The sequence below is a fragment of the Macrobrachium rosenbergii genome, chromosome 58 (genome assembly GCF_040412425.1).
Source record: "Macrobrachium rosenbergii isolate ZJJX-2024 chromosome 58, ASM4041242v1, whole genome shotgun sequence".
Taxonomy (NCBI): domain Eukaryota; kingdom Metazoa; phylum Arthropoda; class Malacostraca; order Decapoda; family Palaemonidae; genus Macrobrachium; species Macrobrachium rosenbergii.
The window spans coordinates 17,094,752-17,121,338 of record NC_089798.1 but is presented as its reverse complement, the minus strand read 5'-3'; the positions used below and the strand labels follow the sequence as shown (position 1 = coordinate 17,121,338).

General features: G+C 39.3%; 1 pseudogene; it reads right to left on the bottom strand.

The window, feature by feature from the left end:
- Positions 1-26,587, bottom strand: part of LOC136837153 (3'-5' RNA helicase YTHDC2-like) — a 1,085,270-nt pseudogene that overhangs the window by 771,047 nt on the left and 287,636 nt on the right.

Below are 26,587 nucleotides of genomic sequence, written 5' to 3'. Positions count from 1 at the left end.
ATACAATCTTGTCAGGGCCTAGGGCTCTATCATTGTGAGTTGCCAGAAATGAAGCAAACACTCTTTCTGTAAAGGGAAGATTGTAAAATTGAGTAATTTCTGTCCTGGAGCAACTTCGTATTTACATGACATACTGAAAAAAATGTTCAGCTAGAGCATTATTCACTTCGGACACACGTCATGAACTGACCATTCACTTTTTTGAGTAGGATGTAGCGTACAGTATATTTTCCCATTATATTTCTTACTTTCCAGATAGTGGGTTTCTACTGTTTACCTCAGAAACAAAGGATGACCCTGAATTATGCCTAACTGCTGTCACTGCATGAAAGAATTGTGCTCTGCATTTTTTATAGATGATTATATTCTCTTCTGTGCAGTGTCTATGGCATCAAGTCAAAGCCCATCTTGTAGCTTGATGCAAGGCAGCTAGTTCTGATGACCACCAAGGTGCTGATCACCATCAAAGCAGTCCTGTAGCTTTAGGGATTGAGTAAATTCCTGCTGTATGAAGTGTTCCAATGAGAAAATCAATAGCACTGTCTACACTTAGCAATTCGTCTGCATTGCATTTTATCTCCCTTAACTCCTGGAATTTCTTCCAGTTTATTTCTCCAAGCAACCATCATGGTGATCTCTGAATAGGTGGGTTTTATTGGCGTTGATGATAATTGGCACATGATCACTTGTATGCCAAAAAACTAGTGTTCCCCAATCAAAATCAATAAGGCAATTAGAACTTACAACTGAAAGGTTAATACATGATGGTATACCTACCTAAATATGAAAATGTGTGGGCTCTCCTGTATTATGGAGTCCCACCTCACTTTCAATAATACAGGAGTCCCACCTCACTTTCAATACGTGATAATATAAGACTGTCCCTTGTGTTGGGCAGAACATCACCCCACAAGGAATATCTAGCATTCATGTCTCCGAGTAGGAGGAACAGTCGATGGAGCTAATGAAATACCTCAAACATATCATCAAATGGAACATTACAATTTGGAGGCAAGCACAGGGCACAAATGGGGCATCTCCTGCCTATACAAGTTTGTATAACTACTGCCTGCAGAGTATGTAGAGTACGACGTATTTGGGGGATATCACGATGGACATGTATGAGCTTTCCACCATGACAACCTAACTGTTGGTATTGGGAAGTCCTATAGCTTAAATATTTCCTGGGGCAATGGGTGTTATTATCAAGTTTGCTTTCCTGCACACATACAGTATAATTATAGGAGAGTACTCATGAATAAGTAATTTTAGTTCTCAATGATTAGGCCTCAGACCTTGACAATTCCACTGAAGTATATTTGAGAAAACAGTAATCAATCTTCTGGGAGACTCTATGCATGGTACTCCCATTAAGATTTTAATTTGTTAGAACTACATAATGTAGGTCTTGATATCTTTGGAGTGTTACTATTGTTCTCACTCTTAGTATTATTTATTGGTGCATGCTGAGGAACATGATGGATCTCAAAAACTTTCAATGATTTTAAACCAACTGTGGATCCCCTAATATCAGTTTGGATATTGTCTGTTGATGATAATCTTTGATTTTTTGACTTGGGAGACAAGGATGGGGATCTCCATGTTTTGCAATCATTGTTGAGCTACCAAAGTTAGACACCTTTTGCATATCATGTGCACATAGTAGCTCAATGCTGGGTAAAGCATCCCCTACATCAGGAAAAAACATTGCCTGAGAAAGTTTTGTAAAATTTTTTGTGGGGGAAGGGAGGGACTGGAGAATGCCAGGCATTGGTAAAGCCTTACAAGGTGATACACTGATCTCATTATGTTGTCAATTTTTCTTTAATGACAGCACATCTACCTTGAGAGTGCTAGGTGATGCGGTAGCTGTATTTGGTTATAAATTTTCTTTTGTTTTCACTGCCTTGGCATAACTTATGGCCTCATTTAGCATTCTTTTTGCATACCCTATACGCACAGTCAACCCTCGGTATTCGGGGGGGGATAGGGACCACAACCACCTGTGAATAGCTGAAATCTGCGAATACTTGCCCCCCCTAAAAAATGCTGATAACTGCCTATTTTAATAGCTCAAACACCAATGACCCCCTCTAAAAATGCTTATAACTGCCTATTTTAATAATTCAAATACCAAATATACCTTAAACTATCATCCTAAAACACTTTAATATCATATCAAAGTCATCTTACAACATTACCCTTAAACTATGTGTGAAAACTAATCAGTTGCCCCTAGATTCAGGCACAGCCATTAGAGAGAGAGAGAGAGAGAGAGAGAGAGAGAGAGAGAGAGAGAGACTGCTGTTTGCCCAGACCCTTCATGTCAATATGTCAAAATGACTGACAGTTAGGGCTACACCTATCTCTGCTTATCTACCAAAAAAGACTGGGAATTCCCCAGAACTATGCTAAAATCTTACCTAATTTACTATATTTTACATTTTCCTAGTTACTGAAATGCAGATCTCCATGGCAACCAGCCAGTCAATCAGGTTTTAGCTGCATTCTGTCTGTGAAAGAAATTTTGCTCAGAGAAGCTGACAATGACATAAGTGTGTGTGTTTTGAATACAAAAACATAGTTTTTAATAGTGTATGTACTTTACTGGTTACATGACGAATAGAGTGAATTCCTTCATAACACTTTGAGTGCGAAATTGTTGGTTCAGAGATTCTTCAGCAACAAAATATATAAATTATATATTTTTTTGCTTCACAAGATATTTACTAATACTGTGTTGACATACCTTTAAAACAAGATTCTTCTCTTTACTCTCTCAAGGATAATTTTCTCTCTCTCTCTCTCTCATGTCATTTGCCACATAAACACAGATAAACACAGATAGAATCTCTCTCTCTCTCTCTCTCTCTCTCTCTCTCTCTCTCATTTGCCACGTAACTAACAGCTTTTGTCTTTGTGAAGTTTACCTTTGTCATGTCTTTTCTTTCCTAGAAAAATATACAAAGCATTGTACTGTAGCTACCAGTCGGGCAGCAGATAGTTAAAACTGTTATTGCTCAGTGATTGGCTATGATACTTCCTACCCTTCCAGACAATATTATTTCTTAATGATGGTATGTACTGTACGCAAGTTGAATTGGTTACAAGTTAAAAGCATTTCAGTTCAGTACAGTATAAATACAGAACAGTATATATAAAATAAAAATATAAATGAAGTTTTTTATTTACCTTTAGTAAATAAAAAGGAAAATGGTACACAACAAGCGGAGGAACTCTAACTATCGTAAATTGTGGTCGAATATTACTATTTTAAATCGGCTGACCCCCTTTGGTGTCCATCTTATCCGATACCCGGGTTAATGAGGGTCAACTGTATGTTGCACCTTCCACAGTCTTCTTTCTTCAGTCCTGAGAATGCAGGTATCTTTGACAGAGCATCAATGTTTACATGCCTTAGTCTTCTGTGCCAGGCTTGCAGTGATACAGCTGGTAGGGCAATAGCTGGAGTGTCTAGGTTAGAAACCACAGCTGTGTGTAAATCCATCACATACATCTTGCCTTCCTTCTTCACCTTCAACAGGCCCCTCCCCCTCACTGTGGCAGCAGCATTGTCTCCTTTGAATAGCAAATTTACTTTCTTCTCGGTGCTTTGATGCATTGAAGCTGAGTTACAGTAAAGTCTGGGAACATATACTACTTCACTGAAGATGATCTTGCAATCAGCTTGCAATTCGACCTCTCCAATCCATTCCATTGGGAGTCTGAAGCCGTCACCAATCTTCACCGATCTTTTCCTGCTAAAGTCTATCTTACTAAAGGCACTTGTATCACAGCACATGTGGTCTGATGCACCTGAATCGAGAAACCACCTGTCCTGCGATCCCCAGCTCATGTATGAATGGGCATCAGCCTCTGCGCACAGGATTACAGCTTCATGTTCACTGCTGTCACTCTTACTTTAATTTTGGCAAATGAAGCCTGCCCATCAGTTCTTAGATTATTGCTCTTAGAGTGCCAGCCAGACAGGGAACTATCTTGCTTGGTGTCCCAGTTCCTTGCAGGTGTAACTTTCCACTGCTTCCCCTGGATTGACCGGAATTTTTGCCTTGCTGGTTCTGCCTTGAGCTGCCTTGTTGCTGTCGATGTCTGGGTTTGAATGACTGTTTGCTGTCCTTCTGGTTACCTATTGCCTTCAGCATAGTGGTATCTTCCTTGCCTGATGCCACCACGGTCAGCTTCGATCGTCTTTCTTCCATCAAAAGTTTACCCTTTACATTCTTGGTGAGGTGAGGTCATCAAGGTTGCTTTCAAATGATCTGAAGAATGAGTCATACTCATTCAGTGGTAGTCCTAACAGTAAGAAAACTGCAAAGAAAGTATCATCCATTGGTATCCCGCCCATTCTTACTTTCTGGATGAGCTCATGCATTTTTGATATGTAATCCAACATAGACATGCTTGGAGTCTTGTGCAACCTGGCCAGCTTCTTGGAGACCAGCACGGTGCGGATGATCCTGAACTCCTCGTACATCTGTCACAGGGTATCCCATGCTTTCTTCGCAAGCTTGAATTCACCAACATCGTAGATTGTTGAACTGTTGACAGCATCAAAGATGACTTCATGTGCCTTTCAGTTAACTCTTCATCCGGATTTTCATGCACCTAGTCTCCGAATCCTGGGTCAATGGCATTCCAACAATTCCTGTCAGTGAGTTGAGCTTCCATTCGCTTCAACCATGGGTTAGATCCATTGGCATCAAGCAAGGTCTTTCTTGAGTCATCCTTTTCTCCACAGTCGGCCATCTTGACCTTGTGCTGTCGGCTTGCTTTAAGTAATTCTTCAAGTCTGAATCACTCTTCTTGAACTGCATTAAACTTGTCACCATCTCTTCTCACCACAGGGTGTTCTGAGCCCATAACCTATCAGGTTCTTTGATTTTTTACTGCTCTTAAGGTTAAATTCCAGAATTTGCAGGACAGATGAGTGACAGCCACATGTTGCTTCCAAGACTAAATATGAAGTGACAAAGAACTGCTCAAAGTTAATAGTCACATAACAGACAAAGGTTCTTCATATGTAGATAAACTACAAATTTGAAATACTTCTTTGAGCAACCACTAGATGGCACCATGAACAAACAAAAAACTAATTTCCTTTACACCTTTAACTAATACTGGTTACCTAACCTAAGTATTGAGTACAATGAAAAAACGATATCACATCAACAAAAATCAAAGTTGATGGCTATAAAATAATTACACAGACATAACCTCTAAAAATTGTGGTTTCCTACTGTAAATTTTCCTCACAATAACGAACTTGGTTAAAAACAAGTAACCTCTTAACCCTTAAACGCCTGTTGGACATTTTAAACGTCGTCCAAAATTGTCTGTCGAATGCCGAGTGGACGTTGCAAACGTCGACTGAAAATGCTTTTTTTAAATATTCGCGGAAAAATAATTGTAGGCCTAGTTTGCGAAAGATTTCAAATCCCGCGCCTCGGCGGATGCTGGGAGTTCACGGATCCAGCTGTTGTTTTGTTTCCGAGCGTCACCCAGACGCGCATGCGCGAATTTCCCCCATCTCGCATCAGAGAGCATCAGATCAGCACCTTGCGAGAGCGATATTTTGACGCAGACGTGTTTTGTTGAACTTTTGCAAGTGTTAGCGTATTCGTGCTGCAACAGAACGTTTGCAGAGATGTCACAAAGGCGTCAGGACCGTGAAAGGCGCATACTGCCTTGTCGGAAGTGAGCGCGTGAGGCGAAGTTTAGACTGGGATGCTGGAGCATGACCCAGCATCCAAAGTGAATTAACATTCGTCAACTTCGACTGACCAAAACGATCGAAAACGCATCCGGTAATATTAAGCAATTATTACATTCGAGTAACAATCAATCATTTACTCTTCATTTTGCAACAAAACGGAAAGTCTAGCACAATATTTAGAATTTTGCACTTTAAAAAAATTTTCCGCTCCGCAACCTCGCTGAAAATCCTGTCATTTCTGCGCTAGCTTGCCGTAATTTTTTCGTCAAGCCATTATTCGTTACATAAAGTGTTATACATCAAAATGTGTGCGCAATCAAGGAATACAACAAAAATATATCATTCCTTTAGCTCTTCACAGTGTTTTAATATTTACATCGAAATCACGATAACTGACAAAATTTTAACATTCGGTCAACTTTGACTCGACCAAATGATCTAAAACGCATCCGAAGCCATAATTATTACATTCAAGTAACAATCAACATCATTTACCTTCATTTTGCAATAAACGGAAAGTCTTCATCTATAAGATATTTAGAATTTTATGAATTTTTGAAAAATTTTCCTTCGCCTCCGGCGCGACCGAAGAAAATCCTGTCATTTCGCGCTAGCTTGTCGTAATTTTTTTCGTTGTTTCATATTATTCGTTACATAGCGTTATACATCAAAATGTGCATTTATGAATACAAAAAATATGTCATTCCTTTAGCTCTTCACAGTTTTTTAGTATTTTCATTTAAATCACTATAACTGGACAAATTCTTAACATTCGTCAATCTTGATTCGACCAAATGATCGAAAACGCATCCGTAAGCCATAATTATTACATTCGAGTAACAATCAATCATTTACCTTCATTTTGCAACAAACGGAAAGTTCTGAAAAAGATTATTTAGATTTTGGTGAATTTGAAAAAATTTCTGGTCACAAGGTAAATTCGCTGAAAATCCTAGCATTTCTTGTGTCAGCTTGCCGTAATTTTTTCTGCTTCATATTATTCGTTATAAAGTGTTATACATCAAAATGTGCACAATTTCATGTAGAATACAAAAAATATGTCATTCCTTTAGCTCTTCACAGTTTTTTAAAGTATTTTCACTAAATCATAACTGACAAATAACATTCGGTCAACTTTTGATTCGACCGAAATATTCTAAAACGCATCCTCAGAAGCCATAATTATTACATTCGAGTAACAATCAATCATTTACCTTCATTTTGCAACAAACGGAAAGTTCTAGCACATTGTTTAGATTTTTTGGTGAATTTTTGAAAAAAATTTCCTTCATTCACAAGAGACGCAGGCTCTGCTGCTGAAAATCCTAGCATTTGTGTCAGCTTGCCGTAATTTTTTCGCCGTTTCATATTATTCGTTACATAAAGTGTTATACATTAAAATGTGCAAAATTTCATGTAGAATACAACAAAAAATATATCATTCCTTTAGCTCTTCACAGTTTTAATATTTTCACGTAAATCACGATAACTGACAAATTTTTAACGTCGTCAATTTTGACTCGACCAAATGATCAAAAACGCATCCGCAGTTTCATAATTATTACATTCAAGAACAATCAACTGGCTTCACTCATTTGCAACAAACGGAAAGTCTCTAGCACAATATGTACATTTTGTGAATTTTGAAAAAATCTTCCTTCGCCCACGCAGACTCCGCTGAAAATCCTGTCATTTACGCGCCAGCTTGTCGTAATTTTTTTGCCGCTTCAGATATTCGTTAGTTAGGTAAATGTTATACATCAAAATGTGCTAATTTCATGTAGAATACACAAAAAATATATCATTCCTTTAGTTTCACAGTTTTTATATTATGATCAGAATAACGATAAATAGAAAAATCAACCTTGGCTCAACTTTAACTCGATCGAAATGGTTCAGAAATGCAATTGTAAGCTAAAAAAACGTACAGGCTAGTAATATTCAATCAATTTCCTTCATTTTGGCAAAATTGGAAAGTCTCTAGCACAATATTTTGAATTTTGGTGAATCTATGAAAACTTTTACGTCCGCTGCTATTTAATTCATGCATCATTTTGTGATAATATTTTCTGTGTTGCTTTAATCGTTTTACAATTGTTATATACCAAAAATCATCAAAGAATTTAGTAAATACAATACAACTAAAAAAATTAACCTCAGCTTCAACCGTTTTCCTTACAGCGATTTGTAAACAATTATATAATGGAAGTTTTTTTTGCTGTCATATATTCCAATATTTATATATGATAATGATATTTTTTTATTTCTGATGGTTGTATACTAAACTTCAGCAATGAGAAAACAAGGAGCCAAAAATGAACACTTAATCTTGAAAACTTGCTGCCAAGCAGATTTTTGAAAAATTTTTTTCCGCTCGCGCTACTCTTCCTCGAGGCCGCATACGGAGACGTTTTGAAAAAATAGGGCTCGCGTTAAAGGGTTAAAGTCAATGAAAAATCTACATACTCCCATATGATCTGGGGAACTGAGAACTTACTGAAGTAATGTGCTTGCTTGCATCAACATACAATTCTCATAAGTCCTAGTCAATAGACTAGAATGTCTCAGTAAAGTGTAAAATCAAAAAGAGGAATCATAATGTAGATGTCCTTTGTGTTCAGCAAGAAAAACCTGCATACACACTGACAGAGAGGGCATGACAGCTACTTGATCATTGGGGAAAAATGTAGGGTAATAAAAGAGCTTAGAGAGCCACTAGTTAGTGCTATCATGTGTAAACAGACTATCCCTTATCTAACAGTAAGATAACTGCATACATACAGAACCTCCTAGCACTGGAAAAAGAAGAGTTTGATGCATACACCAACATCCTTCAGTTCGACAAATGTCATGCATACCAAAAAGAGTAGGCAGTATTAACTCAATTCCACTTGATAAGAATTTAACTATCCATCCATTTGGGAGACATATTGATATTTAGTTCAAAGATCCATAGACTTCCTCACCACTACCCAACCCAAGCTGATGTCATCCCACAAAAGATGGGCCTTGAAAATATCCACTATCAGAGCAAACTCGACCTTAAAACCAAGCTCTGTTCTAGAGATAGGTATAGATGTTCCATCCAGGTGTACTTAGGGAAGGGATTACCTGAACAATGGTCTGTGCACTGGGTATGAACAGGGGTGGACCACCCCTGTTCATATCTGGTGTACAGACCAGTCTTCAGGCAATGGACAGTTGGAGGACCAATCACTCACCCAGGTGTGTGATCAGATAATCTTTAATACAAAAGTTCTATCAAGTGTGTCTCTGAAGACTCACAGGAGGAAGAGCATAAAAGAGATCTTCCTTGAAGGGAGTGCTTGATATCACACACCCCTATGCACACACAAAACTAGCAAGCAGATAACACTGGTTTCTGTTCTTACGAGTAAACAAATGCCTTGCATCGTGCCAAACATGAAAAACAGAGAAAATCACAGGCAAAGAAAAAGTGGTTAGATCAGCTGAAGATAAGTGGTTATCCTTCCATTCACCACCTTTAACTGGCAGTAACTACCTGCAGCCAAGTTAAATGCCTGATTCAGCTGGCACTGAAGGCTGATACCCATGTAGATGAAAATTATTCGTATTTCTGCAGGAACAAACAGGATTATATTCCAAAAGAATAAATTATTCAAACATTATGAAGATTATACATAGGTTTGTGTGGAATGAGACACCAGGTGTGATTCAAACTCGCACTTTATATAATGTACTGTTTCCACTGATGAAAGGTGTTTTTCATGTTAAATCCATGTCATTTTTTAATATAATCAGACATACCAAGGTCCTAATTGTTCTTTCTTCTTCATTGTAGCTGGCCAGACAAAATAAAGAACATATTCTGCCAAAGTGGTGCTGGGAATCCAAATGCATATCAGCTGGTGGAAATTGGAACATTCTTTCTTTAGTGACATATCTGAGGACTGTGTATGCAAATAAGGCTAATGCACCAGGACGAATTTATTGTTATTTTAAAGATTCTGAGTCCTATAATGGACTGATCTGACTCAAGGGATCTAAGCTAAGGTTGTGTCTTAAGCTGAGGACACTCATATTAGGCTTCCTTATTCTAAATATATTAAAAAAATTATAGCAATAATACCAACACTTACAAAACTTAACAATTCCTCTTTGTTTTTATCTATACAATAAACTTACTTGCTCTCTAGTCTGATCTGGTAACCAACAGTATAACTAACTTTTACTTTTCAGTTGCAACTCTTTTCCAGCAATAGTCAATGCTGAGATTCTTCTTGGTTATGTACAAAATATACGACACGGCTTCCCCAGAGTGGATGCTTTCTTGTAGTAACATCTGAGGCACCTGTCAAATACCACAATACACTGTACAAGACTTCAATGCATACAGGGCAGTTATTATTACTAAAATTATACAGTAGTTGAACAAGACCATGAGTCATTTTTCTGACTTACATATGGCTTCCTGAAAATCCTGTTTTAAAACAAAGAAGTGAAAATTTGGACAAAAATTTACAGAAGTTTGACAGCGGAGAAAGAAGAGACCAAAGAGAAGAAATGAAAAGTAAATGCAAAGTACCTGTAGAACCACCTACACTGTGCCACACAAGGCACAATCAAGAGTACCACATTAGGCACACTGTCAGTGCTGAACCCCTATAGTCATAAAGGACATGGAAAAATATACCTATTAACTTTGAAGTTAAGATCGTAAGAGTGCAAAACATTACACAAGGTAAGAAAAGCATCTAAATATATCAAAGAAAAAAAAGAGGCAGCAGACTCTTTGATACAGTAATTCTTATCTAAACATTCACATTACAAACTTAATGAAGGGTAAAATGACCGCTTTTTGTGTCTTAAATCTTGATACATGTTAGAATGCCCCTTTTATCCTTAAGCTTATGAGACTGCTATCCTCATTATCATCTCTACATGTTTAGCAGGATGATCAGGACGAGAGATCTAGGAGTTCTGATTTATTAACAAATGACAGTGGTATTTATATGGATTGCTGACCAATCAGCAGCCAGGAAAATTACATAACAACTAACAGACCAACAGTGGACATGCATTTGATTTTAGACTTTTATGTCTTCTGAATATATGAGAACCAGGTGTGTTGCGGACGTGTTGCTACCCTGCTGGCTCGACTTGTTGCTAAGGAGCGACATGTGGGAAGTCGCGGTCTGTGTGCAGGTGTGCTGCAGGTGGCGACAGACTGTCAGGAAGCATGGGAAACTTCCCAGGCACACAGGTTAGGAATATCCCTTAAATCCTTAGGCTTATAAGGACTCTAGTAAACCCTCCTACTTGGCAGTCTCACGATTCGCGGACTCACGTATTCACGGATTTCTCTTTGGAACGTATCTACCCATTATTTGTGGAAAATTCGCCCATTCACAGTATTTGTCACAGAAATATTCACTAAATACTGTATTTTCATGACTAAATACACTTTTTGTGATAAAACTATTAAAATACTCAGGTAATGCTCCAGTTATGATAATTCACCTTATGATAATTCAATTCTGCAATGGGGTAAGCAATTATTACCCAAACAACAATATTATTAATAAAATATTTTTAAATTTCGCGCAGGCGCAAGCAGCAGCATAATCAGGCAGAGAGACCAAATTACAATTGACAACTTTTCCTTTATCTCTTTATCCCATCTTCTAGTTAAAAAAGTAAAAGAGAATGATAAAAGTATTGTTAGTAACGTTATACTCTTGTGTAAATGCGTACAGCCAGAAACAACTGACCAAGAAACTGTTGTTTTGCTTATAACCGAATTGGATAACAAGAGCCATTTACCTGGTATTTTTGCTAATCCACCGCATTTGCAATAAACAATTACCGAGATTATGGCACAAATGACATTAAGTAGAATAGGACTGATATATTTTTACATTATACCCTTATTCGGTATGGATAAAAGATCGTCAAGGAAATATACTGCTAATAAATTTAGCAGTATATTTTCTTGACTGCAATTTGTAGCTGAAGCTGAGAAAACAATGTTCAAGCTGCTAATGACTACACTGTAAATTATCGCGGCATCGCAAATACGGATGACTCTCAATCGTAATTAAAATGGAGAGAAAGTATTTTAATCAAAACTACTGGGCATGAAAGAACACATTAAAACGATAAATACATAAAGCTCGTATTAACCCTTAAACGCCGAGCCTCTATTTACAAAAGTGTCTGTTGTATGCCGGCGGCATTCGGGAGTGAGCGCCGAAGCGGAAAAAAAGTTTTTTTAAAAATCACAGCATGTTTAGTTTTTTAAGATTAAGAGTTCAATTTGCCCTTTTTTCTCATTGCCTGAAGTTTAGTATGCAAAACTATCACAAATGAAAAATATCATTATCATATATAAATATATGAATATATGACAGCCGTGAAAAAATTTCATATATAATTGTATACAAATCGCGCTTGTGAGCAAAACGGTTAAAGCTAATGAGTATTTTTTTCGTTGTATTGTACAATTAATTAATGATTTGGTATATAACAAATTGTAAACAATCAAAGCAACACAGAGAGAAAATATTATCACAAATGATGCATGATTCGTAGAACGCTGGACGTGAAAATTTTTTTTTTTTTCAAAAATTCACTCATAAACTAAATATTGTGCTAGAGACTTCCCGTTTGTTGCAAAATGAAGGTAATTGATTGAATATTACTAGACTGTAAGTGTTTTAGCTTACAATTGCATTTTTAGACCATTTCGGTCGAGTTAAATTTGACTGAAGGTCGAATTTTTTCTATTTATTGTGATTTATATGAAAATATTTCAAAACTGATAAAAGCTACAACCATGAGTTATTTTTTGTTGTATTCTACATGATATTGTACACATTTTCAGGTGTAACACTTTATGTAACTTAATATAAAATGGGTGCTAAAATTACAAGAAGGTGACTAAAGAAATTTCACTTTTCAACAGAGTTAGCGCGTGAAGAGGGAAGGAAAAAGTTTTTTTTCAAAAATTCACCATAAATCGAAATATTGTGCTAGAGACTTCCTGTTTGTTACAAAATGAAGGTAAATGATTGAATGTTACAAGAATGTAACAGTTTTAGCTTACAATTGCGTTTTTCGACCATTTTGGTCGAGTCAAAGTTGACCGAAGGTTGAAATTTTGTTACTTATCGTGATTTATATGAAAATATTTCAAAACTGATAAAAGCTACAACCATAAGTTATTTTTTGTTGTATTCTACATGAAATTGTGCACATTTCCATGTATAACAATTCATGTAACGCCTAATATAAAACGGTGCAAAAATTACGACAAGGTGACTAAAGAAATTCTCAGATTTTCAGCTGAGATACCGTGCGCGGAGGGAAGGAAAAAGTTTTTTTCAAAAATTCACCATAAATTGAAATACTGTGCTAGAGACTTTGTTTGTTGCAAAATGAAGGTAAATGATTGAATGTTACTAGAATGTAAGAGTGTTAGCTACAACTGCTTTTTTCTTTACCATTTCGGTCGAGTCAAAGTTGACCGAAGGTTGAAATTTTTGTCACTTATCGCCATTTATATGAAAATATTTTAAAATCCGATAAAAGTTAACAAGCAAGAGTTATTTTTTGTTGTATTCTTACATGCAATTGTGCACATTTTCATGTAACGACAGAAACGGGCGCGAAAAATTATGACAATGTGACTAAAGAAATTTCATTTTCAGCAGAGTTACCGTGGTATGGAGGGAAGGAAAAGTTTTTTTTTCAAAATTCAATTATAAATCGAAATATTGTGCTACAGACTTCCTGTTTGTTGCAAAATGAAGGTAAATGATTGAATGTTACTATAATGTAAGAGTTTTAGCTTACAATTGCAATTTTGGACCATTTCGGTTGAGTCAAATTTGACCGTAGGTTTTAACTTTGTCACATCGTCATTCATATGAAAATATTTCATAATCAGATAAAGCTACAACCATAAGTTGCTTTTTTGTTGTATCTACATGAAATTGCGCATATTTCATGTATATAACATTTTTATGTAATGCCTAATATAAAATGGCGCAAAAAATTACTTATTAAGGTGACTAAAGAAATTCTGAGATTTTCAGCTGTAACTGTGCGTGGAGGGAAGGAAAAAGTTTTTTCAAAAATTCACCATAAATCGAAATATTGTGCTGGAGACTTTCCATTTGTTGCAAAATGAAGGTAAATGATTGAATGTTACTGAATGTATATGTTAGCTTATAATTGCTTTTTTCGACCATTTCGTCGAAATAAAGTTGACCAAGGTTGAAATTTTAATACGATAGTCATTTATATATGAAAATATTTCAAAACTGATAAAAGCTACAACCATGAGTTATTTTTTGTTGTATTCTACATGCAATTGTGCACATTTTCATGTGTGACACTTTATGTAACGCCTGATATAAAACGGCGCAAAAATTATGACAATGTGACTAAAGAAATTCTCAGATTTTCAGCAGAGTTACCGCGCACGGAGGGAAGGAAAAAGTTTTTTTCAAAAAGTCACCCGTTTGTTACAAAAATGAAGGTAAATGGATTGAATGTTACTAGAATGTAAGAGTTTTAGCTTACATTGCGTTTTTCGACCATTTCGGTCGAGAGTCGTGCTGGACCAAGGCTGAAATTTCATCACTGATCGATTTATATGAAAATATTTCAAAACTGATAAAAGCTACAACCATGAGTTATTTTTTGTTGTATTCTACATGAAATTGCACACATTTCCATGTATAACACTTTATGTAACGCCTAATACAAAACAGTGCGAAAATTACGACAAGGTGACTAAAGAAATTCTGAGATTTTTTGCAGTTACCGCACGCAGAGGGAAGGAAAAAGTTTTTTTCAAAAATTCACCATAAATCGAAATATTGTGCTAGAGACTTTGAGTTTGTTGCAAAATGAAGGTAAATGATTGAATGTTACTATAATGTAAGAGTTTTAGCTTACAATTGCATTTTTGGACCATTTCGGTCGAGTCAAAGTTGACTGTAGGTTTAAATTTTGTCACTTATTGTGATTTATATGAAAATATTTCAAAACTGATATAAGCTATAGCATGAGTTATTTTCGTTGTATTCTACATGGAATTGGCGCATATTTCATGTATAACAATTTTATGTAACGCTATGGAGGAATGAGGTTATTGCATTTGACGATGTCTTGTGAGAGAGAGAGAGAGAGAGAGAGAGAGAGAGAGAGAGAGAGAGAGAGAGAGAGAGAGAGAGAGAGAGAGAGAGACAACGAACAACGGCGTATGTAATTGTTGAATGATGTCGTTAGAGAGTGTGGTTTTCTTTTGTTTACGTTTTAATTGTCCGTGAGGTTTCGTGTTTCATTGTTTTGGGAGGCAATGTGAACTGTTTTTTTTTTTTTTTTGGATGATCGCGGGTTGAGTCTTGACAGATATTGTGCTGCAAGGACGGTTTTTTCCAGTAGTTGATCGGAGTTTTGCTGCTTTTTTTTTTTTTTTTTTTTTTTTCAGTTTGTGTGATTTGCATTGGAGGCTTTGTGTTGGAGTGTTTGTACTTGGGCGTGTTTTGGTTTTGTGCTGTGCTGGTTATGGATCGGGTGTCAGTGTGATAGCTCGCTGTTTTTTCTTTCTGCTGTGTTCCGGCGAGTTGGAGTTTGAGTCTTCATGGTTGAGTCTTTTGAGTCTTGTTTTGGGTCGTGCTTGTGTACTGGTTGGGTTGTTGTTTTCTTGGCTGTGGACCGTTGTTGTGTGGTGAGCGTTAAGTATTATCGGGCGTGGTTGTGGTGACTTCAGACCTCCTTCTGCTTGGCAAAACTTCCGTCCGAATTGTGAGGGCTCAACCTAGTACGAGGTGAGTGTATGTGCTGGTTTTTGTTAGTGAGTGTGTGGTTGTGAAATCCGCCACAATATTTGGTGCCCAACGTGGGGCTGTTGTGTATTCACTGTTAGGATTGTTTTGTAGTGGTAGAGTGAGAGTAAGAGGTTAGGATGAGTATAGAGAAACTGAGAGGAACCCGGTGGCTAGAACCCAGGGTAGGCTGGAGGAGGAGAATGGGAGGCTGAGGAGTGAGAATGAGGAGTTGAGGAGTCAGTTGGAGGAGATGGGGGGAATGCTAAGGAGTGCAAAAGAAGAAATGAAAGAGGAGATGAAAGAGAGGGTGAAAGAATCTGAAGAAAGAATGGATAAGAAGTTAGAGTCTGCAGTAAGCAGGATGCAGGAAATGATGAAGGGAATAGTTTAAGGAGTTCTTGGAGAGGGAGCTGTAGAGGAGGTTCTGGGTCTTGGGATGGGCTAGAAGGGTTGCAGAAGGTAGAAGAGTGGAGATGAGAGTGATGAAGTGATGAGAGCAGAACAGAAGGATAAGAATGGAGAGATGCTGGCTAAAGGTAAACGGAGACAAGGTTAAGAAAGGGTGAGGGAAAAGAAGAAAGCAGCAATAGGAAGGATGAGAAGAAAGATATTGGGAAATTGGAAAAGAGTATGAACAAGATGAAAGCGAGTTGGATAGTGAAGATTGGATAAGGGTAGTTAAGAAGAAGGATATGAAAAGCGCAGTTGGGAGGATGGATGTTAGTGTGGAAGTGGATTCACTGTATTCCGAAAAGAGTGTAAGAAAGGTCAGAGTGAAACCATGCAGCGACAGTGAAAGTGAGAAAGAAGTACGAAGGCTATGTATGTGAGAGAAGGCTATGGTGTGAGAAGTATGAAGAGTATGGAAGTAGGGATATATGATTTTTTTCAGAGTATGAAGGTTATTGCACGGCTAAATATGGAGAGAATAAGAGGGTATGGGCACGAGAGTTAGGGGTCTTCTTAACAGGGTTTTTGCTGAGTATGTATGGGGTGGTAATGAGTGTAGGTCATGTGTCCTATGAAAGTATTAAAAGCAGGATTATAGAAATATATAAGATGACAAAAATAGTGTTATATAAGAAGAAAGCACATACTTCGATGAGGCAAGAATGAATGATGGTGAATTCGGATATGTGCGCCTACGGTTGGAAACATTAGCCAGAAGGAAATTTGGTGATGAGGGAATAAATGAGTGCAAAGAGTTAGTACGAAAGTTGTTGGCAACAGTACCCGAGGGTGTGTATGAGTTCATAACAGGAAGCGCAAGGAAAGTATAAAGTGGACAAATGAAAGATTGAGGTGGAATGAAATTTGGATCTGCTGAAGACCATGAGGCTGACAGCAGATTTTTAAAGAGAGTAGAGTGTTAGCGTTATTAAGAGGCACCAGAATTTAGAAGCTGGTAGGGAAGCAGTTTGGCAGGACCGAGGTATGGCAGAGCAGCTGGCTGGGGAGGCCAGAGAGACAGCAGAAGTTGTAGTATTGGAAGGGTAGGGTTAGTTAGTTATGATCTAGGGCAGAAATGTGTTATAGGTGTGGGAAAGTAAGTATAAGAAAAAATGAATGTCGGTAGCATTGGGAGCTTGTTTTGGGTGTGGAGAAACGGGGCATTTGGTGAGGAATGTAAGAAGGTTAGGGGTACTGCGTTATAGGTGTGGGCAGATAGGGACATATAGCCAGTGGTCGAGGTACCCATGGGGGCATACTTAGGTAACTGTGGGCAAATGGGCATTATGCCAGGATGTGTAAGGAAGGAGAGCAAAGTGTACCGAATGGGGAAGGTCATGTATGCAGTGTGTGTAGGCGAACGAGAGTGGGGGGCAGAGTACCAGTTCAAACCAATTAGTGAGGGGGTTCAGTTGGGTGGATCCTCCAGAATGCTGACGTGAGGGTAATGCATGTGCGTGAAGGGTTGATGCATGGGAAAGGGTTTAGTAAACGCACGAGGTAAGGAAGAGCGCAAGTGGATTTGTAAGGGTGTGTGTTTGATTGCTCTTGATTGATAATGGGTGGTGTAAATGTGTTGTTTAAAAATGGGTACGATAAGTTACGGGGCGAGTGTGAGATAAGGAATTGTAAGGGTGAGGTCCGTGGGATAGGAAATTTAGGGGTACCTATAGTAGGGATGATGTGTAATAAAGACAGAAATTGGTGGGGTAGTGATGGACGAGAGTGATTTTTGTGTGATTGAGGGGGCTACCAGATAAATAATGAGTATGTTGTTAGATATAGATTTTTGAAGGTGTGGGATGGTGGTCCGTCCGGGAAAGAGAGTGTTAGAGAGTTGCATATGAAGGGGTGTACGTGGGGGTTTGTATTTGGGTGAGGATGGAAGAGTAGAGCACAGTTGTGAAGGGAGTACCACCAGGCAAGAGAGAGGGTGAAGGTGCCACGGAGGTGGGGTGAGGCTGTGGAGGGCGGGTTGCATGGCCAGATGGTCTTGGATAGCCACAACAGTGATGGAGTGTGAATATGTGGTTGAGGGTGTGGATGGGTGCTAGTGAGGGCAAATGTGTGTGTATGATGGGTTTTGATATGGAGAATCCCTGGTGTTCATGACTTCGCAAAGCTGCCGTGAGAAAAAACGAAAGGGTATAATGCGGAGGGAGATTATGCACGGGTTTTATGTATCGCGCAGAATGGCAGATGACGAGATACGCTGAGCTACTTACAGGTAATGACAGGTTGTATGAAAAAGGGTAGTGCTTGGCAGTATGAGGAGCGAAAGTTATTATTGCAGTGAATGAAATGTTGGCGATAACGAAGGGACCGGTTGCAAATGTTGTGGGATAGGCGGGGTGTTGAGCTGGTGACCAGATTTTGGGGAGTCAAAGCTCCAGAATTCAAAAATAATTTTGAAGACGACACTTATAACATACCCGACACTTCTCCCCGCCTGTCACTTGGGAGATCGAGGAGCAGTGTGAGGAGCTTGAGAGGTGGGGGTGGGGATTGTGAAGAGTGACAAAGCCTGGAATAGCCCCATAGTCCCTTGTAATGTAAAGCCGGATGGAAGTTTGGAGAATGTGAGGACTACAGGAAGGTGAATGAGGTGACTGTGAGGGAACGATTCGATGAATGTGGTGTCCGATTGTGTGTATAAGATGTGGATGAAAGTATTTACTAAATTTGAGGAGGAAAGCAGGCCAGCATTGCTTTTTCCAAGTGGCAGCTGCCACTACCAGTTTAGAAGGTTGAGCTTTGGATTGGCTAATGCACCTGCTGCTTTCCAAAGGGCAATGAATGTGGTTTTGGTGTTTTGATCGAATAAAGGACTGTGTTTATAGATGACATTTTGATTGCAAGTGACTGTTGCAGAGAATATGGAGCGCTTTGAAAGGTGTTGGAGCCGGTGAGGGGTGGGGTGAAGGTGAAACTGGAGAAGTGTACATGGTTGGCTGGGAGGTGAATTCCTTTGGCATGTGGTGCAGGAAAAGGAAGGGCATAAGGAAGAGTGGAAAGGTTTGTGCAAAAGCAAGGGAATTCCCACGGCCCTCAGACAGTGCGTGAGTTAAAAGGCTTTTGGGCTTGATCGTAGTTTGGGAGGAAATTTGTCAGGGACTGTTCAGGAATAGGCAAACCATTAACTGAATGGACAGGAGAAAGAGAAATTGCACTAGTTAAAGTGGGGTGAGTAGATGGTAGAGGCATTTGAGAGATTGAAAGAGGAGGTTGCTAGAGATGTCACTTTTGGCTTTCCCAGACCATAGTGAAGGTGCGAGTGCTTGAGTTGTTTACTGGATGGGCGGTAAGTTTAGTATGGGGGTGTTTGAGCAATGCAGAGGGTAAATGGAGAGGATCAGTTGAGGGTAATTGCATATGTAAGTAAGGCTTTTAATAAGGCAGAACGGAAGTATTCTGTTGTTGAGAAAGAACTAGCCGCAATAAGGTTTTGTGTTAAGGCTTTGAGTGTGTTTTTGTATGGGGTGAAGTTTATTGTGAGGACGGACCATCGCCCATTGATGTATATGATTACAAAGGAGGAATGCTAGAGTTGCAAGGACGATTGAGGATTTGAGTGAGTTTGATTTTGAGATAGAGTATATACGGGGGGCTGAGAATGTGATTGCAGATGCAATGTCGAGAATGTATGGTGAGGGGGTTAATACTGTGGAAAGTGACTGGGACCTGAACAAGGTTCCTGCGGGGTTGGTTGTAAGGGAAAGGTTTGTGGGGAGTGATCGGGTTTGGCAATGCTTATTTTGGGGGTTAAAAGATTTGGAAAATAGGGGTTTGGTTAAAGGGGTACCTGGAGAACGTGGAATGAGTTAATGGCAAGGTTGGGGGTGCATGGAGGAGAAGTAGACAATCTAGAGAATGTTGGTACAATTGTTTTTGGTGGTAGCAGATTTGTTTTGGAACCAGAGTGGTTTTGCAATTATGGGTGGAGCAGACCACGTTGAGTATAAAGGGGTTAAATGTGGGTAGGAGCATGGGGTTTTGAATATTCAGTGTCAGGAAGATAGCTGTAATTGGTTGGTGGAGGAGGGGGGTGGCGGAAAGCATGAGGCTTTGGAGTGTGAAAGTAGGGGGCTGGCCGAGGGTGAATGTAGTGGGCTGGCTGAGGGTGAATGTAGTGAAGATGATTGTGAGGCAGGTGGCCAAATGAGTGTGGCAGTGAGAGTGTGCATGCATGACACGCAAGGGAAAATGGTAACATTTGTGGGGGTAAATGATGGTGAGTATTGTGGCTTGGTTGATATGGGGCACAGGTTTTTAGAGGATTTGTAGGAGTGAACTTGGGGTGTGAATGGGAGAGTGAAAAAGCAGTCTGCAGGTGTGGAGGATACGTTAGGGCAAGGAAGTGTTTTGGTTTGGGGAAGAAATACAATTAAAGATCAAGTTAGGGGGTTTAGAAATGGTTCATGATTTCATAATCATGGCAAAGGATGATATGCCAACTTGTTTTTTGTTGGGGGTAGATTTTCTGAGAGTGCATGATGTGAGTGTAGATGTAGGGAAGGGGGTTCTTAGGAAGGGGGGCAGAGAAATAATTATTAGATGGTGACGGACGTACAGCTGACTCTCGTTGGAATGATTGATATTGTTAGTGAGAATGATTTGTTGAGTGAGGAAGAGGTTGAACAAATGCAGGATCAGAGTGTGGGGTCAGTATGGGTACGCGGTGTGTATTGTGGGTGAGAGTGGAGGATTGGCCTCAGTTGATGCATACAGGAGGTTGCTGGACGGTTTGTGGTGTGTAGGAATGTAGTACTTTTTGCATCAGGAGGGGTTGTGTAATGAAGGGGTGAGAGCACCGGTGTTTTCCTTCGATGCAGCCGTGAGTATGTGTCTGTTGGCACATGACTGCTGGCATTTAGAAAGAATAAGTTGTGGGGGTGTATGAGAGAGAGATTGTATGGGCCTGGGTTGAGTAAGATTTCAGTGATGTAGCTGTCAATGTGTGAAGATTGTCAGAGAGGGAAATATCAGAGTGTGCAGCAACTGTCCGTCTTACGACTGCAGATGAAAGAATTGTTTGAGATGGTTGTGATTGATTGCGTGCCGTCACTAATGGACTGCAAGAGGGCATGTGGAATGATTGTGATGGTGGATCACACAGTAAGTTTATAGCGCGGTCTCATCAGGGATAAAAGGAGGGGAAACTGTTGCGCTTAATGGTAGGGCAAGTAATATTGCCGATGTGTATGAACGTAGGCTCGTGAGAATGTTGAGTGACAATGGGCCTGAGTTTGTGGGGCAGTGGCAGTTTGAGGAAAATGTTGAGGCAGTGGGGTATTGCAGTGTATGCCTCCGTGATATGCTATGAATGGTTTGGCTGAGAGAGAACTGTGAGAACGTATGACAGAGATTTTGCAAATGAGTAACGATGACGACAGATGTACATGTTGACGGCAGTGTGTGGTGTATAACTCATCGCTTGCATAAGAGCTTGGGTATGTTCTTCAAATGTGTTAAATTTTGAGAGGGTGGTTAGACCAAGGTTGGGGTTAATGGAGGATGACCGTGTTGTGGAAGAGGGTGAGGAAGATTTGAAAGTTTTGGGGTTGAGATAGAGTATTGGAGAGAGGTGACTGAGAGAGGGAGAGAATGTAAGTAAGATGAGAGAGAAATTTGATGGGCCATATAAGATTTTTGGAGGTGGGGCCAAGTGGATTGAGTTACATTTTTAGGAAACTACAATTGGATGGAAGCGGGGTGAATGAGATTAGGCACATCATGGCCAGCGTTGCGAGATGGAGAGAGTGCTGCAATATGTTCGGGAGAATGCAATGAAAGAAAGGTTGAGACCTAATAAAATGCGAGCCGAGTTTCGGTGAGCAAATGGGTCTGGAGGACCGCCAGTTGGTGTTGGTTGAGTATGGAAGAAAGCGAGGAAGTTGAGGAAGTAACTGACGAAGAAGTAAGTTGTGTGATAAGAGGTGTTTAAGTGGGGTGAGAATGATTGATAGGGCATGCAATACTGAGGATAGCATGAATGATACATACAGGTGTGTGTGGCTTGAGTTGACTGGGGTAGAGTGAAATTTGGTGGGGAAAGGAACCCACCAGTAGGCAGGTGATTGGTAGTATGGATGAGTCTTTACAGAGCTGACAGAACTATGAATGAAAGCATGGTTAGTGGTGCAGAATTTGGAGAGATATTTGGGCAGAATTGAGGGTGGATGAAGTGGTAAGAGATAGGTCAGATAGTGATGAGGAGGTGAAAAGGCCTGGAATGGGGTGGACTGGAGGGCTGAGTGAAAATGGTGCTGAGAAGGAGAGACAGAGAGAATGCATGAGGGCCCTAACAAGATCCAGGGGGCCTGTTCCGACATCCATGGGTCCTGCCTAAGGCCATATAAATCTGGGTAGTAGAGAAGACGCTGCCAAATGGATCAGTGGGGGAGATGGAGGAATGAGGTTACTGCATTTGACATCGTTCAGGTGTGTGAGAGAGAGAGAGAGAGAGAGAGAGAGGAGAGAGAGAGAGAGAGAGAGAGAGAGAGAGAGAGAGAGAGAGAGAGAGAGAGAACGTAACAATGGCGATGTAATTGTTGAATGATGCAAGTGAGAGTGTGGTTTTCTTTGTTTACGCTTTTAATTGTCCTCTGTGAGGTTTCGTGGCTCGTTGTTTTGGGGGTGCGCGAACTGTTTTTTTTTTTTTTTTTTTCGAATGATTGTGGTTGAGTCTTGACAGAGATATTGTGCTGCAAGGACGGCTCTCGTAAAGATCGGAGCTGCTGTGCTTTTTTTTCAGTTTGTGTGGACGTGGTATTTGGAGGCTTTGTGGTTGAGTGTTTGTACTTTGGGCTGGTTTTAATTTTGTGCCGTGTTGCTTGCGTGGATCGTGTCGTGGTGATAGCCTGGCTGTTTTTTTCGCTGTGTTTCAAGTGAGTTGAGTTTGAGTCTTCGTGGACGAAGTCTTTTGAGTCTTGTTTTGGTCAGGTTTGTGTACTGCTGGGTTGTTGTTTTGGTTGGGGGATCGTTGCTGTGTGGTGAGCGCTGGCATTATCGGGCGTTGTGGTGACTCGTGACCTCCTTCTGCTTGGCAAAACTTCCCGTCTCGAATTCAGAGGGCCTAGCCTAGCACGTATAAGAGTGTATGTGCTGTTTTTTGTTAGTGTGAGTGTGTGGTTGTGAAATCCCGCCACAACACCCAATATAAAAACAGCGCTAAAAATTACTTAATAAAGTGATCAAAGAATTTCTGAGATTTTCGTAGAGTTAGCTGATGCTTTGGGATAAGAAAGAAATTGCATACGCGCAACTGTAATATGTCAGTAAACAAAACAACAGCGTTGATTCAGAACTCTGGAGCATCCCTCAAAGTGATTAAGTTTTTAAAAACGAGGCCTATGCAAGTATTTTTCCGCGAATATTTAAAAAAACTTTTGTAGTCGCATTTATTTTATGTCCACTGCACCGACAGACAACTTTATCAACGAAAATACGTCCAGTCAGCTGCTAAAGGGTTAATTACAATAAAATAAAATATCATACAGGTTAGTAAATACAAATATTGGAAAGTCTTAGTAATTGATTATACTGATTAGTAAAACAAGAAATTTGTTTCAAAGAATATAAATATCTAATGAATCTCAAAGTATGAGTTTTTGTGTTTTGAAAATGTCAATCAGAAGTATTCACATCATGTCAACTTTATTAAAATAAATTAAATCTTAGTGTGTGTATTTATGAGAGGGTATTCAAGGACCTATCTTTGCCATCTTCGAATCTGGGTGTGTTTCTGTAGGTGTACGATTTTCTTGGCTGCCTTACTGGGATGGAGAAGTCAGGAAAACGTGTATCTTCTTGCACTTGTGTTGCTGGGGCCTCTCTTTTTCTCTCTCAAGCGGACTGCAAAGGAAATGAGGCATTTTTCTTCTACGCCGGCTGATGTGTAAATTTTCTCCTTTAATGAGTGAAACTGCGTATTTTCTTGAATTTGGTTGTAAAATTCATCTTCTGCTTCTATGTTTGATGAACTAATATTCTTTCTTCTTCATGAAAATCGATGATTGGGGAGCTTTTCTGCGGTTAAATTGTTTTTAAAATTTTTTAAACTGTCTTTATTTCCAGAGTGGAGATTTGCATGTGGAGTACTGAATCTTCAGTGAAACACTTATAATTGGTTACACTTTGTAAATGCCTTTATAAGGGGAAAAACTTTCACTTAATTTGATATTGTCGATCTTGTCTTATTACAAACTTCGCTAGGCCAGCATAGGTTGATCATTGCTGGCAAAGAGCTTGAAGATGGTCCGCAAATTTAAGGATAACACACAATAATTACCTCTTCCCGTTGCTGGCTATGGAGTTCGAATAACCCCCTAAGCTGTCACAAATAATTCTGTAGTGGGGGAAGGCATTCACTTCTTGAAAACTGTCTGTTGTACTGCATACTTTCACTTCTGTTGGAACAAGCCGTCGATATTTAACTATGTAGGGCATACACTTATTGTGCGCAGGATGTCAGATATATCTTCTATATTTTCAATGGCTTTCCTTTTAAAATCTTACAAAATGAAAATTATATTTCCCCAAATGTATCTTTACTTTAGCTTTCACACTATATAAGTTTCCACCTTTCCATGGGTAGTAGTGACCTAGGTCTTTGTCTTAAAGGCACATTTTAAAAATTCTTGACTTAGAATTTTACTTAGTCTACAGACATTCAGAAATTTTATACAAGTTCACAAGTCACTTTGAGCTTTCACTGTCACCTCTCCACACATCTCACACACTCCCTGCCCTGATGCCTTCTTCCAACTGACCCTGCTTCCAGTCTTTATATATATGGGTATTCAATTCATGCCGAAATCTGGTATAATTCTCCCGAGTTTCGTCCATGTGGGCTTCCTTTTCCATTAATGTTTCACGCTTACTTATCTATAAATTTCCTGCTCAATGGTTGCTAACAAGTTAATGTTATGGTGTGTAAGAAGTCACCGGGTGAGTCAAGATCTCAATTAGTTCTTTTCTCCAATGCTGTAGGAGACAAACACAATTCTTATGGGCGATGATCAATAAACTCTGCATCAGGGATTGCTTAGTTCATTATTGCACCTTTCTCTTGTTTCTTTTTTCTCTGTCTTTATCAGTATTTTTCTGTATGCATTTATGCATTTGTTAATATATTTAGTTTATTCAATTAAAGACTTGATTCCATAATATATATATATATATATATATATATATATATATATATATATATATATATATATATATATATATATATATATATATATATATATATATATATATATATATATATATATATAATTTCTGGGCTTTGACCTGTAATAATTGGTGCGAAATAACCATTCAGCACATTTCTAGGTAAATTCATGCTAAACATACCAGAGAAAAGCTAAATGCAATGTCAGTTATTACCTCAGTGCTAACTCCATAAAATGGAGTCGTATATAGAGTGGTGAGTGTTAACACTGCCAATCGCCTCCGCCCCTGTAGAGGTTTCCAACTAAAATCAAAGCGATGTGTCACATAGCCCGCACTAGCTCCCCGATTACCAACATCTCAGCTGCCATATTGTCATTCCATATTGTCCCCTTGGAAGGTTATCCCCCTTCCACAGGACTCCGTCATGCCCAGTCACTACTTTAAAAGGCTTATTTAGACAGAACTCTAATATAGCATCAGGCTCCCTTGTTAGGTAAGGTGGAGGAACCATTGCTGAAGGCCATCAGACAACAAATCTTGTATTTTATTAAACAAGCTAACCCGGATTCAGTTCCAAAGGTCTATGATATCAGCGTGTGGCCACTCACTAAATTATTTCCATTATATGAATTTTGACAATCTCAAAAATATACGGGTTGGAAATCACCTTCAGTGTTCAAATGCCACTACCTCAAATCTCTGAGGCCCTAAAATTTTCCACTGTGGCGGCAGGAAGCATTGTCCTTCCTCTGGTGGTCAAGCACTATGCACTTTAACTATTCTGTCACTTTCCTCGCCTACTCTGCCTCTCATTTACTCCTTACTGTTTTTCCTGGGTCAGGCATGCTTCACAGCCTGACTCTGACCATGTTACATATTGTCTGTTGTCATTTTTTGTTAGTGATTAAGTCATTACTAATCACTTAAAATTACTGTATAACATGTTTGCTTTGGGGTATGGATCTCGACTTTCCTTGTCATGTTTTTTAAGAAAAATTTTCCATTTGGGTAATTAAAACCAGTTTACTCATAGCTGTATTTCTCTCCATCACAGAAGTTTTCAGCGTCACCAAGCTGGTATGTTTAATTCTGTTATGATTTCACCGGGTGACACAGGTGGTCAAAGCCCAGAAAAGGATTTTGACAAAGAAAAATCTATTTGGGAAGACCTATGTCACCCGGTGACCCATCGCCATTTTTCCCCGAGTAACACTACCGCTTGGGAAACAACCCGGAACGCCAATATATGCCGAAAGACGCTGCAACGGTTGGTGCGCCAGTAACGTGCACGCCGCCGGGATTTTGAAATTGGAAACTCCTACAGGGCGATCGCGGCAGTGGCAACACTCACCTTTCCTATATACGACTCCATTTTATGGAGTTCGCATCAGGTAGTAACCCCAGC